Below are 15,253 nucleotides of genomic sequence, written 5' to 3'. Positions count from 1 at the left end.
CAGGAATGAAGATAAGGTACGTAGGTGCTCAGTACAGTGTCTGGCACAGGGAAGTCACTCTCTAAATGGCAGCATTTACTATTAATTAGTCTTCACAACAACCCTGGGAAATTGTTAGGAAACTGAGCATCTGACAGGTAACAAGACTGGCTAAGAGGCTGAGCCAGAACTGAGCCCAGATCTCTCAAAATCACAAAAGCTTTTACCTGACTCCCAGTCTCTCAAGCCTGAATATTTCTGGACTCTTATTTTAGAAAAAGAAAATTATTTTATGTCAAAACCTAACAATTACAGAGCATTCACTCTGAGCCAGGCACTATATGCACCTCTCACATGGTAACTCAATGAATCTTCACATAATTATGGGAACTCTTGTTCCCCGCATTTTACAGATGAAGAAATCAAGACTTAAAGGGTATAATTAACTGGCCGAAAGTCATACAACAAACCAGGACCTGAACTCTTAATTCCAACCCTGAATTCTTAAGTGCCACGTACACTTTAGTAACTTGATACCACTTAACTAAGTACAAACATAAACTCAGTGGAAATTTCTCATGCTTATAACTCTTAACAAGAGTTATAAGACTGTTAAGAGTTCACAAGTTAAATGCAAACGAACTGGACAATAAATGAGATTTAAACTAACAGCTTACTTGAACATGACGGCTGGGGTGTTTGCTGGAATTGAATCCCTCCCCCCAAACCAGTTCGTCTGGCGTCCTCAGGCTTGCAATACTGTGTGCCATGTGACGGCCTCTTTCTCCCCTGTCTTACTTCCAACTATCGAAGTACGCACATCTGTTTGCACACACGCTGTCAGCCTATCATTAGGCCTCATTTGGTCCCACTAAATTGTTTAGTGTTCAGTCAGCCTCTGTTCTTTCTCCAGAGGACACAACAATTAAAACAGACCATAAATACAAACCCAAAGATGGCTGCTGACGTGGCATGGTTAGTGACAAGGGACCATCCAGAGAATACAGACAAAAGATAAGTTATATACAATAAAATATAAAATAGAATTCCTAGATCTTGGAGTCCTCAGCAGATGGACAGCACCAAAGCTTACTACTGCCATTCACTGTATTCCATCATGATCATTTCTTCACTCAGCCACATTGATTGAAGATTGCTTCTGGCTTCCTTTCTTCTACCACCAGCAAGGCACAGAGGTACCAAAGAACCATGATACAGACTTAAAAGAGTTCTAGTCAACCCTTGAAAGAAGAAAGAAAATGATGTATTCTACCAAAAATCTCCAATGAGCCAAAGGTCTATTTTATACACCAAGGTTCTTTTCCCTTTCTACTCAGAACAGAGTTAAAAGAAAGAGTTAAAAGAATGGGCCTCAAGTGCAGCAGGACACATTAATCATGAGAAAGAAAAAAAACCTCAAGATGGATATGACTTTTATTTTTTGTGTGTGGATACTGGGAATAATTTTGATGTAGATCTTTCTGGTATCAGAAGTAGAATAAATAAAATAAAGTCATGTCCAACTTGGTGATTCTATGATGAAACATCCCCTCTTTGCTAAGTACGAAATTCTAGTGAAAAAACAGAAGAAACCAAAACCAAAAACGTGGCATCCTAATATTGTTTTCCTCCCTTTTAATCAGTTCATAATAATAACTGACATAGTGGCTTTACATTTTACAAAGTGATTTTACACTAAACAAACAAACACATAACAAGAGTACTTTAACATTAAGAAGCCAGCAGCTACATACATAAGCATGGCTTAATTATGAAGATTATGGTTTCTAAGATAACATCCAGAATAAAAACAGGATAAATTATAAGGAATCTGAAGGCAAAAAATTTCATTTTTAAAATCACATAATAATCTTCATATAAGATTGTGCTGATATAGATAATTATAAGGTTTCTGGAGATAGCTTTTCACTGTATTCAAAGTTAAAGTTTTTATTCCCCCCTGAGTGATCACTTACTCTTATGATTTTTCTATACTTCTGGCAACCCTCATGCCAACTCCCTTCTGCGACCCAAGGGAACTTTTAAAAACTAATACCAGGTATGTTTTATTATAGTTGAAAGCAAAACTTACTAATGTAAGTATTTTCAAATAAGTCTAAAACTGATTTACCTAGCTTAGTTCTTTTTTTTTTTAAACAGAGTCACAGATTTATTTATTTATTTATTTTTGGCCATGTTGGGTCTTCGTTGCTGCGTGCGGGCTTTCTCTAGTTGCGGCGAGCGGGGGCTACTCTTCGTTGTGGTGTGCGAGCTTCTCCTTGCAGTGGCTTTTATTGTTGCGGAGCACGGGCTCTAGGCGCATGGGCTTCAGTAGTTGTGGCACACGGCCTCAGCAGTTGTCGCTCACAGGCTCTAGAGTGCAGGCTCAGTAGTTGTGGCACGTGGGCTTAGTTGCTCCACGGCATATGGGATCTTCCCAGACCAGGGCTCGAACCCGTGTCCCCGGCATTGGCAGGTGGATTCTTAACCACTGCGCCACTAGGGAAGTTCCAAAAGTGACTTTAAATACAAAGTCAGAAGTTATTAGGAAAGAAACTTGTCAAGTCAATTAACTTTTAGAAATATTTATGTGAATAATATGTACAACAATTGACTATATTGCTAGACTCTAAGCTCTCTTTACTTACCTACATGGACTTTTTTTTAACTTACTGAACGTGCCAAAATATTCTGAGTACTGTTTAATATTTTAACACAGCAGAGTCAATGTGTCATAATGGTTGAAAGCACACCTTCATTGTCAGGCAGACCTGCATTTAAATGCCAGCTCTGTGGCCCAATGCAAATTAATTAACCTCATTTAGTCTCTATTTCCTCATTTGTAAAATGGGGTTATTAAAATAACTTATCTCCCAGATTATTGTGAGGATTAACTGTGATACATTCATAAAGCACTCAACACAATATCTGGCCCATCGCAATCACTAATATGTTATTAGTAAAATTTTTTTGCCTTTAGATAAAAGATTTCTAAAATTTTTCAGCACTTAAGCCCTTTTTTCCCACAAATAGATCAGAGGATTTAATGGAGATATTTCAAATACTTTACTGGTTTTTACATTGTGTCTTTAGGTAACATAGCAATATTTCTCCACTCTCTCCTCAGAGGAATTCAACAAATACTCCAAGAACTCAAAAAATCTAGGAGTAGACAATTAAGCTATAATGCATAAAATATTACAGAGCAAACTAGGGAACTAGGATCATAGCAGAAGCACCCTTTCTCTTGAAATAAAACAATATTTTAAGAAGCTATTTTTTAAGAGTCATGTACCACAATGTTCACTGCAGCTCTATTTACAATAGCCAGGACATGGAAGAAACCTAAGTGTCCATCAACAGATGAATGGATAAAGAAGATGTGGCACATATATACAATGGAATATTACTCAGCCATAAGAAGAAACAAAATTGAGCTATTTGTAGTGAGGTGGATGGACCTAGAGTCTGTCATACAGAGTGAAGTAAGTCAGAAAGAGAAAAACAAATACCATATGCTAACATATATATATATATATATATATGGAATCTAAAAAAATAATGTTTATGAAGAACCTAGGGGAAGGACAGGAATAAAGATGCAGACGTAGAGAATGGACTTGAGGACACAGGGAGGGGTAAGGGTAAGCTGGGACAAAGTGAGAGAGTGGCATGGACTTATATATACTAACAAATGTAAAATAGATAGCTAGTGGGAAGCAGCCGCATAGTACAGGGAGATCAGCTCAGTGCTTTGTGACCACCTAGAGGGGTGGGATGGTGGGGTGGGATAGGGAGGGTGGGAGGGAGACGCATGAGGGAGGAGATATGGGGACATATGTATACGTATAGCTGATTCACTTTGTTATAAAGCAGAAAGTAACACACCATTGTAAAGCAATTATACTCCAATAAAGATGTTAAAAAAAAGAGTGAGAGAGAGAAAGAAGCTATTTTTTAAAGTAATTAGGTCCTATCTATTGATTACCACAGAAATGCAGGAAAAGTCCAGGAACTACTTAGGACAATAATTTCTGAGCATCTAATATATGCTAGAAAATGTGCTAAGCACAAGAAACGCAGAGATTAAAAAATATGGCCACTGTATTTACCCGAGAGAAATGAAGGCATCTGACCACACAAAGACTTGTACAAGAATATTCACAGAAGCTTTATTTGTATTAATTGAAAACTGGAAACAACCCGAATGTCCATCAACAGGTGACTGGACAAACAATGAAATACTTCACAGTAATAAAAAGAAATGCAATATTGATACAAAAGATGAATGTATTTCAAAATAATATGCTAGGTGAAAGAAGTTAGCTTTTTAAAAAGAGTACATGCTATATGAGTTTATTCTAAAATTCTCATACATGCAAACTAATCTATAGTGTCAAAAATCAGATCAATGATTACCTAGGGATAGTGGGAATGAAAGAGGAGGTATGATTACAAAAAGCATGGGGAAATTTTGGGGGGTAATGGATATGTTCATTATTTTATTGTAGCGATAGTTTCACAAGTGTATACGTATATCAAAACTCCTTAAATACTAAAAATAGCATTTTCTTTGCTATTTGTGTTACAAACTACACAATGAAGTTAGTGAGTTTCAAATGTTATATTAGTCATATTGATGCTTATATACATGTTTAGGCACAGGTAGCTACACCGTGAAAATGATAGTAGCTCAGTAATATAAAATAATAAAAGTCACATAAGTGTCATAGGCAGATTTGTATCTGTTTTTTTTTCCCCAGAAAATATTTACTGTAAATTATTTTCTACTTTGGGATAAAAAATATTTTGTAGTTATATTCAAACTATGTATATGTGTGTGTGTGTGTGTGTGTGTGTGTGTGTGTGTGTGTGTGTATACATATATATATATATATATATATGCCAAAAATTTCTAGTGCTAGGCACAATACTCATTGTTCCAGCAGGAGGAATAATTCGATACTCTAAACTGCTGAAAATCTTATAGTCTCCTTACGTGATCTGTCTCTGGTGCAATTCCTGTACAGTATAAACAGTAGACATTTGATGGATATTTTTCTTATTTCAGTAAGAAACAGGAATGGTTAAGGGAAAAGTTACTTTTTCTTATGTCCTATAAAAGGACAAAAATTCTACAATTTTGATAAAATTTGTTAAATACCTGGGAATAAACTTTATAAGAAATGAGTAGAACATATATGAAGAAAAATAGAAAACCTCACTGAGAGATATAAAGGAGAATTCTAGGTAGGAAATCTAAACAACCATAAAAAAAACCTCCTCAAATAATACAATTTAAATACATGCAGTTGACTATATATTGATTATAACCTCAATAGAGCTGAAAAAAATATGGCTGCTGCCATCAGGGACCTTGACATCTGGGAACATTTGGAAACTAAGAAATTCTTTGCTAATAATTTAGTGTTATAAATCATAGGCTTAAAAAAGGAAAACCGCAACGACGAAAGAAAAAAATAGGTATAAAAATTAAGCAACATAACTTCATAATGGGCCAGAAGTAGGCAATCAATCAGCTCTCAATTAAATAAAGGCTCTGCCTTAGTATTTATTCTAATTTAGAAACAACTTATCCATTCACCTGATTCATCTAGTACTAAATGAATTTCTGGTTAAAAAATAAAATTAATTTAATACCTTTCCCCAAAGCTGGTGCCCGGTCCTACACTCCTCTTTCTTCCTTTCTCATCATCTGCTTCTTCGAGGCAGGCGTGGTAAAGGTCACCAACTGGAAGGTCAATGAAGACACACCCACCTCCTCCTCAGCACCTGGCACGTGGCAGGTGCCCAACAACTTTTTGCATAAGTGCATGAATGAATGAGGACATGAACGACCAGGAGGTGATTCAGCTAAGTAGACAGGAGGCCTTCCTTAGGTCTGATTTCACAGTATCCAGTCACAGCCACCACTTTTCTGTGACTATGCTGTTTCAGAGAATAATTTCGGCCAGCTTTATTTCTGCCCCTGCTGTCTCAGACATATACCATCCCAGGTGGGCATAGGCATGCCACAAATCACCAGGACCTAAGAGGCCCTTCCTCTGCCCCTCTGTTCAATCAAAGCACACTGCTGCATGTGGGACTTGAGGACACAGGGAGGGGTAAGGGTAAGCTGGGACAAAGTGAGAGAGTGGCATGGACTTATATATACTAACAAATGTAAAATAGATAGCTAGTGGGAAGCAGCCGCATAGTACAGGGAGATCAGCTCAGTGCTTTGTGACCACCTAGAGGGGTGGGATGGTGGGGTGGGATAGGGAGGGTGGGAGGGAGACGCATGAGGGAGGAGATATGGGGACATATGAATACGTATAGCTGATTCACTTTGTTATAAAGCAGAAAGTAACACACCATTGTAAAGCAATTATACTCCAATAAAGATGTTAAAAAAAAGAGTGAGAGAGAGAAAGAAGCTATTTTTTAAAGTAATTAGGTCCTATCTATTGATTACCACAGAAATGCAGGAAAAGTCCAGGAACTACTTAGGACAATAATTTCTGAGCATCTAATATATGCTAGAAAATGTGCTAAGCACAAGAAACGCAGAGATTAAAAAATATGGCCACTGTATTTACCCGAGAGAAATGAAGGCATCTGACCACACAAAGACTTGTACAAGAATATTCACAGAAGCTTTATTTGTATTAATTGAAAACTGGAAACAACCCGAATGTCCATCAACAGGTGACTGGACAAACAATGAAATACTTCACAGTAATAAAAAGAAATGCAATATTGATACAAAAGATGAATGTATTTCAAAATAATATGCTAGGTGAAAGAAGTTAGCTTTTTAAAAAGAGTACATGCTATATGAGTTTATTCTAAAATTCTCATACATGCAAACTAATCTATAGTGTCAAAAATCAGATCAATGATTACCTAGGGATAGTGGGAATGAAAGAGGAGGTATGATTACAAAAAGCATGGGGAAATTTTGGGGGGTAATGGATATGTTCATTATTTTATTGTAGCGATAGTTTCACAAGTGTATACGTATATCAAAACTCCTTAAATACTAAAAATAGCATTTTCTTTGCTATTTGTGTTACAAACTACACAATGAAGTTAGTGAGTTTCAAATGTTATATTAGTCATATTGATGCTTATATACATGTTTAGGCACAGGTAGCTACACCGTGAAAATGATAGTAGCTCAGTAATATAAAATAATAAAAGTCACATAAGTGTCATAGGCAGATTTGTATCTGTTTTTTTTTCCCCAGAAAATATTTACTGTAAATTATTTTCTACTTTGGGATAAAAAATATTTTGTAGTTATATTCAAACTATGTATATGTGTGTGTGTGTGTGTGTGTGTGTGTGTGTGTGTGTGTGTGTATACATATATATATATATATATATATGCCAAAAATTTCTAGTGCTAGGCACAATACTCATTGTTCCAGCAGGAGGAATAATTCGATACTCTAAACTGCTGAAAATCTTATAGTCTCCTTACGTGATCTGTCTCTGGTGCAATTCCTGTACAGTATAAACAGTAGACATTTGATGGATATTTTTCTTATTTCAGTAAGAAACAGGAATGGTTAAGGGAAAAGTTACTTTTTCTTATGTCCTATAAAAGGACAAAAATTCTACAATTTTGATAAAATTTGTTAAATACCTGGGAATAAACTTTATAAGAAATGAGTAGAACATATATGAAGAAAAATAGAAAACCTCACTGAGAGATATAAAGGAGAATTCTAGGTAGGAAATCTAAACAACCATAAAAAAAACCTCCTCAAATAATACAATTTAAATACATGCAGTTGACTATATATTGATTATAACCTCAATAGAGCTGAAAAAAATATGGCTGCTGCCATCAGGGACCTTGACATCTGGGAACATTTGGAAACTAAGAAATTCTTTGCTAATAATTTAGTGTTATAAATCATAGGCTTAAAAAAGGAAAACCGCAACGACGAAAGAAAAAAATAGGTATAAAAATTAAGCAACATAACTTCATAATGGGCCAGAAGTAGGCAATCAATCAGCTCTCAATTAAATAAAGGCTCTGCCTTAGTATTTATTCTAATTTAGAAACAACTTATCCATTCACCTGATTCATCTAGTACTAAATGAATTTCTGGTTAAAAAATAAAATTAATTTAATACCTTTCCCCAAAGCTGGTGCCCGGTCCTACACTCCTCTTTCTTCCTTTCTCATCATCTGCTTCTTCGAGGCAGGCGTGGTAAAGGTCACCAACTGGAAGGTCAATGAAGACACACCCACCTCCTCCTCAGCACCTGGCACGTGGCAGGTGCCCAACAACTTTTTGCATAAGTGCATGAATGAATGAGGACATGAACGACCAGGAGGTGATTCAGCTAAGTAGACAGGAGGCCTTCCTTAGGTCTGATTTCACAGTATCCAGTCACAGCCACCACTTTTCTGTGACTATGCTGTTTCAGAGAATAATTTCGGCCAGCTTTATTTCTGCCCCTGCTGTCTCAGACATATACCATCCCAGGTGGGCATAGGCATGCCACAAATCACCAGGACCTAAGAGGCCCTTCCTCTGCCCCTCTGTTCAATCAAAGCACACTGCTGCATGTGTGAATACCAATTAACAGAGTAACTGTCACGTTACAATCCTCAGAGATACAACTCTATCAAGGGACCCCTCCCCAACCACAGAGATGGTAATCCCCGGATATGTCTCTGCAAATCTCTGCCTTTTTTGTTTGTCTGTTTGTTTAAGTAGGAAAAGAGAAGAAACGGAGAAAAAAGAGAGAAGGAAGGTCCTTTAACCTAGGTTTCAGTTCTCAAGTTTCTATGGTTAACAGTGACTAGTAGAACTTTGCTTCTGTACTAGGGATTCTGTGTGCCTGTGTGCCTGTGTGTGTGTGTGTGCGCGCGCACGCGTGCATTCTGAGGCTCTCCAGTAGACACTTCGTGTGTTCAGGTTTTTTTTTTAAATGACAGTTTATATCTTTATGAAAGTGGAAATAACTAGAATCACACGAACGTGATCTCTTATCAAGAGGAACTTGGGAGACAGAAGCTTTGTGAGTTTCTGGTGGGTGAGAATTACAGACAGCAAACACACGAGGCAAACTCTGTGGCTTCTGCATGCGGTATGAACCCACAGCTGCAGCACAAGTAGGGGTACGATTCTCATCCCCACTCCCAGTATCCCCATCATGACCAAAGGGATTGATGAATCCAGAGAAATCACAGCCCCAGGAGTGAGAAACCCCTGTGGCAATTGCCCCACAGCCTCACACTAGGAGGCTGACCCGTGATATACACGCAGGACTGGGTTTCTGGGCAGGGAAAAAGCTGGGAGGCTCATCGCCTCTTGGTAAATTGACCTCCACACTGTCCACACCGGACCAGTTCCGCTACTAAGAAAAACCCTTCTGTCTGCTTATCTGATGTGAGTGAACCACAAAGGTGTTTCCAGACAAGTATGAACTGGAGATGTGATTTCTTTAACACTGAACCGAGCTCTGCTAGGGTCCTGCAAGACCAGAGCATTAGCTTGGTCTTTAAATAAGCTTCCACTGGACCATATACAATATTTCTCTAGTTTTCTCCAGTGTTAAAGGGATCACCCTGCAGTTTGTTTTCTAAATACCTTTAAAATATTCAACGGGCTATAACAGTAGCTTCCCTAGACTGCTTGCTGCCCCTGAGAAAGTGACATCCCTCCTTTTTTTCCTATAAAGATAATCGGTTGTCCCAGGAAAAGTTCCTTCCTTTTGCTTCTACTGGGGCCTAGGGACTGGGGGTGAATGGGAGGAGGGTGAGCAGGTGGGTGTGGGGAGAAGGAATAACCAGGAGAACAGCAGCAACAAAGAAAAAATGTGTATCTTAGATTGAGGTCTCTCATAAGGAAAGATGAACTGCCCATCAATTCTCCCCACAGTAAGATATCCAAAGAGAAATATACAAAATTGCCTAGTTCCATGGGTTTCTGGAGGCTTAAAGGGTGCCAATCACTGCTTTTACTATGGTTTCTATAGGGATATTCACTTTGTGTTACAATTAATTTACGGAAAACTTTGGTAAAACGACCTCGTAATTGCAAACATTCTACAGATAAAATTATTTTTAAAACAATTTCTTCCACTAACTGGGTATGCTTTATGACATCAAGGAAGTTCTGTTCATATGTTTTGAGGTGTAATGATAGTATAAAGGTTAAGATGGAGACTCTGTCTTTTGGAGATGGATACTGAAACATCTGTAGAAGAAATGGTATGATTTCTATATGATAATGAGAGTGGGAAGGATTTGCTACAAGATAATGGAAGTGGGAGGAGGGAGTATGACTGGGGGTTATTTGGCTGAGTGCGGGATACATGGGGGTCACTGCACTATTCTGTCTACTCTTGAGTATGTTTGAAAAGTCTAAAAAATATTTCTTCCCATCACAGTTTTAAAAATCCTGATCAAAGCAGTAGTTGGATCTACTTACAAAAATTTTTTTGTGAGAATATAGAAAGGGTCCATTATAAACGGGTAGAAAGTACAGGTGGGCAAATTGCTTAACTACGACTACTAAAGCTTTAGCTATCCTTGTGGTACTGTGTTACACTGGATTCAGAAGAAGAATCAACACAATCCCTGATGTTCACACAGTGCTCTTAGAGGTCATGTTTATACAGCTCCTTGCATCCATCAATCTCTAAGTGCTCCAAATTTAATTATAGATCTTCTGATCCTGATCAAGCAATGAGTTATTTAGCATCTGCATTTTACAATTCAGTAAATGGGGCACTGAGGTTAAACCAATTGATCAAGGGCAAATGAGGAAGATACAGAACTCTAGGCTGCACTGCTCTACTCTTCATTGACTATCAGAGCTGGGAGCCATAATTAAACTATTCATCCCTCTTAGTTTGCTATTGCTAATACAATTAACCCTCAAATAATCTAGTAAAAATTAATCCATGTTGCAGAATATATGGCCATTCCAAGAGAAGCTCCCCAATGCCAAATACAAGATCCTCACAGCCTAGCAGCCAGGCTATCCTCACTGTGAGCCCACCAGCACCTGTGATGGGGCATTATCTGTTTGATTTTCTCTGAGGGACCACATCACACCACCTAGACAGCAACCAGCCTCGCAAGGCTTTCAAAGAACTTGTAGGAGTTACTGTAGCAACTCCAGTGAGTATATCTGAAACCTCCATATTACCAAGCACAGGCTTTTAAGTGGATTCAGAAAGAAAGGTGACTTTTCTCATCAATTCACTAAGGTAATATTAGGTCAAACCAGAAGAAACTGCTATTTTTGTTGTCAAAAATGATCAAATATTAGTAATTTCAGATGGTTCCATTTAATAGATTTGTACCCTTAGAACATTTTGGTCCTACTCACATACCTCGCACTCTGAAATAAAAGCAGTCTGTACTTTTTCTAACTTTTGCATATCATAAATGAAGTTATCATTTGTGAAACTCTTGTTGGGTACCTGATGTCCATAATAGATGGGTAGGGGAACAGCTCCCACCTGGTGTGCTCACCACCAGCACCCAGCAACAACCAGAACTCAATCAATATTTGGTGTGGACAACCCAGGAAAATGTTGGAATTATAATTAGAGTTAACTTAACCAAATGAAAGCATCAGACAGTTAATCTAGAGTAAGCTCAATTATTTTAAATCACACACTATTTCAATTGACAAATTGATAGTTATTTCATTGTTGCATGCTTCATGGATATCACAATTGTGCACTTTGTAATTTGTAAACTTTTCATTCCTAGTTATGAAAGAAAGTAGGTCACAATGAATAGTTTATGTCCCCAAATCAAGTCTTACATTCCATACACAGGATATTAAACAATGTCTAGAATTAACCCACATATCCTCAGACCTTTCTATTATCTCCCCTACACCTCCTTACCCTTCCAGCTCTCACAGTCAACATTTACGTAGTATCTGCTCCTGTTGCCAGGAATTTCCAACTGATTGGGAAGAGATGATTATTCATAAGGCAGTATGAAAAGTTCTTTCCTGAACAAAATGCAGTGGGACACAAAGGAAAAAGAGGTTAATTCTTCCAGAAGAAGAATCAGAGAAGGCTGCACGGAGAAGGTGTCTCTTTGAGCTGACTGAGCCTTGAATCATGAACAAAAGTTTTCCAAGCAAAGAAAGGAGAAAAGGTATCACCAACAACTAGAACATCATAAGCAAAGGTGTGTGGTTACAAAAGAGCACAGCAGATCTAGGGATGTCAGTGTACCTGTATGTTCAGATGTACTGAGGAGGAAAAGTGGAAGAGGCAGGACAGGAGGCTGGGAGGGTGAGAAGGGACCAGATTATGAAGGGCTCTGTATATAGGGCTAAGGGGTTGCACTTAATCTTCAAGGCAATGAGGAACCATGGCCTGGAATGATTATATTTTGGCAGGCAAGGACCCAGGCGGTTAAAAACACAAAACTAAGCCTGGCTCTGTTACTTGGTGTGCTATTCTTCTTCGGAGGAAGAAACCTGGGTAGCTTTTGAAAAACAAAAATAAAAGGACAAACCATTTTTACTTTGTTTTACGTATCTTATACCTCTTCAGACTAAGAACCAGCAGGACTCTAACAAGAGCTTACTGCTTAAGAGCAAAGACTGGAGCCAGAATGCCTGAGTTTGAATCTCAGCTCTGCCACTTACTTGCTGTGTCTCGTTAGACAAGTTACTTAACCTCTCTGTGCTTTAGTTCCTTTGGCTATACCATGGGGTGAATAATAGCACCACAACTTCATAAGTTTGTTGTAAGAATTAAAGAGTCAATTCATGTTAAGCTCTCAAAACAAAGCTGACCAATGGTAAATGCCTGATAAAATTAGCTATTAATATTATTTGAAAAAATTATTAGTCCTTAGGGAAGATAAAGGAAAAGTCACTAGTTCTGTTACAGGAAAGACCCTCACACCTACCTTCTAGACTCTAGGAAAGATCTTCTGAGAACTGATGTCAAATTTGATCGTATCTTAGAAAATAAAATAGCCTGAATGAGATTCTTCCCTGGGTCATGACAAATATCAGTCCTCTAAAACTACAGGAGGATATACTAGAAATGACCAGTATCCACCAACATCCACTCTTTTCATCCAGAAAAAGAGATTAACCTTTACTTCATAGGTCTGATAATTCTGTTTTTAAAAAGGACGGTTGATGCTTCATGTGACTGTGCTATTTTTGCCTTCTGAGGCTATTTTAGCTGTCTTACAGTATGAAACCAATAATGAATCAGCAAGTGACTATATACGCACTTCCTTTTTATGTTAGAAACAGTAGATCTCTGGTAACGCACAGCCTTTACACACAACAGCAGAGAACACCTCTGGCCAAAAATTTCTCTTCCTTCAAAATAGTAGTATTACAAAGGAATACTTCTACCAGTTTCTTAGGCTTTCTTGAGGGCTAATTCTTTTTCTGTTGAATATAAAGACTAATATAAGTATGAATCAGACAGTCTCAGCTGGATTCCTGGCTCTGCCACGTTCTGGCTCTACAACCTTGGGTAAGGTACTCAACCTCCCTGTCCTTCAGTTTCCTCATTTGTAAAATGGGAATGATAACTGCATCTACCTTATAAAGTTCAGAGGATTAAAGTTAATACTTGCAAAGCACATAAGACCATGACATATGGTAAGCACTATGGAAGTATTGGGTAAATTGAAAAACAAAAAGCTTACAAAAAAGTCCCAAAGCCCTCTGCTCCTAAGCCCAGAAGGCAATCTTGATTTTCACTGTGCAAAAGGATGTGCATTCAGCAGACCATCAGAGTACTGACCAAATTTTAAAAACCATTGCACTTACATTGCTGTCTTCCTCAATCATTCTGTAATCTAAATACTTGGGTTTATGCTTCCATGGACCTTTTGGCTCTTGAGATTTTATTTAGGTTACCTTGAAGACAGTGTAGAACATAGAGATTAATCATAGTAAACATGAATACTAAATTGAAGAACGCTTAATAACCAGACAGCTGTTTGGCAAATAGTCTGTTGACCCAGCAGACTTAATTCTGCTCCTGTTGGAAAAAGAATCTGTCTTGATTCTTCTGACTTTATACTGGTTGTAAAAGAAACAGAACAATAGAATAACATGTTTTTCTTGTTTAACTGGTAGTTGAATATAGAATTTAGGTATAATGGTTTTCCTCTTTTTGGAGTGTTTTGTATTTGAACCTTAATAAAACTTAACATGCAAAAAAAAAAAAAAAAAGGATGAGCATTCAGGAACCAGGAAATGATAAAAAGGATAATGCTCTAATGCTCTAATGCTCTTGTGAGAAAACTCTAACAAGGCAAATTTTATTTTTTTCAAGTTATAAAAATATGTCCATGTCAAAAATACAGTCTAGCCCATATAAGAGTAGTTCCAGCCATTTAAAAGTTATACAGAATTTGGAAAAAGCAATTAATATACAAGTCTGAAAACACTGAGCTCATAAACAGTACACAACCACTCATTTCAGTTATTGCTTGTTATACGCAGCTTTTACTTGAAACTCTTCCTCTTAAGGGAAAGGGCAATATTTGGGCAATCTGATTGTTGCTGCTAAAGCTGTGGTTTTAAAAAGCCAATCCAAAATTAGAATAAACTTACTTTGAGTAGAATATAATGTGTAAAGTTTAGTCAGTACTACAAGAAGGTAGGAAGGTGTGGTCTAAATTTGAGTTCCATCCCCTTCTACTTAATTCTATTTTGCTAATATATCAGAAATGTAATGTGTAGTTTGCGACGAGTAAATGAATCACCAATTTTCAAATTAAATGACAAGGAACATTAACTTTGAGTTGCAAGGTAGAAACAAAGCTGGCACACCTAGTGTAAAAACATGAAAACAATAAATTCAAGAATGGAGAAACATTTAAAGCTTAACCAAAAACCAAAGCTAGATTTCTTTCTCTCTAGATGTTGAGACATAAAATGAATCAACTGGTTCTTTTGAAGTTTATGGGCTTATGAAGATCTGCTGTTCTGTTTTCTCTAAAAAGACAAAGTGTTAGCCACATAACAGGAACATGTTTTATAACAGATCTATTTGCTCAATGCCATATGGAAGAATAAATCATGAGATTAAATAATTTTAACTTTAAGTAGTAAAAAGACCATGCAGTTGACAGTGTAAACACAGAGAACAAATCACTCACTTTGGGGCTGGGTAGTACATAGGAGACTTTTGGCCTGAAGTTCACATGGAAGACTTAGAAGTTAAGGGTCCCAAAGAGGGAGTGATGGCTTTGTTTCCAACTTTCCTGTCAGACCCTGTTGGAGGGTCAGGC

The 15,253-nt window shown here is 37.5% G+C and overlaps 1 protein-coding gene across 1 annotated transcript in view; it reads right to left on the bottom strand.

Moving 5' to 3' along the window:
• TEC (tec protein tyrosine kinase) overlaps nt 1–15,253 on the bottom strand; it is a 98,545-nt gene that overhangs the window by 44,777 nt on the left and 38,515 nt on the right. The gene's annotated exons all lie outside the window — the stretch shown is intronic.

The sequence above is a fragment of the Lipotes vexillifer genome, unplaced genomic scaffold (genome assembly GCF_000442215.2).
Source record: "Lipotes vexillifer unplaced genomic scaffold, Lipotes_vexillifer_v1.1 scaffold404, whole genome shotgun sequence".
Classification (NCBI taxonomy): Eukaryota; Metazoa; Chordata; class Mammalia; order Artiodactyla; family Lipotidae; genus Lipotes; species Lipotes vexillifer.
This window is presented reverse-complemented; position numbering and strand designations above follow the sequence as displayed.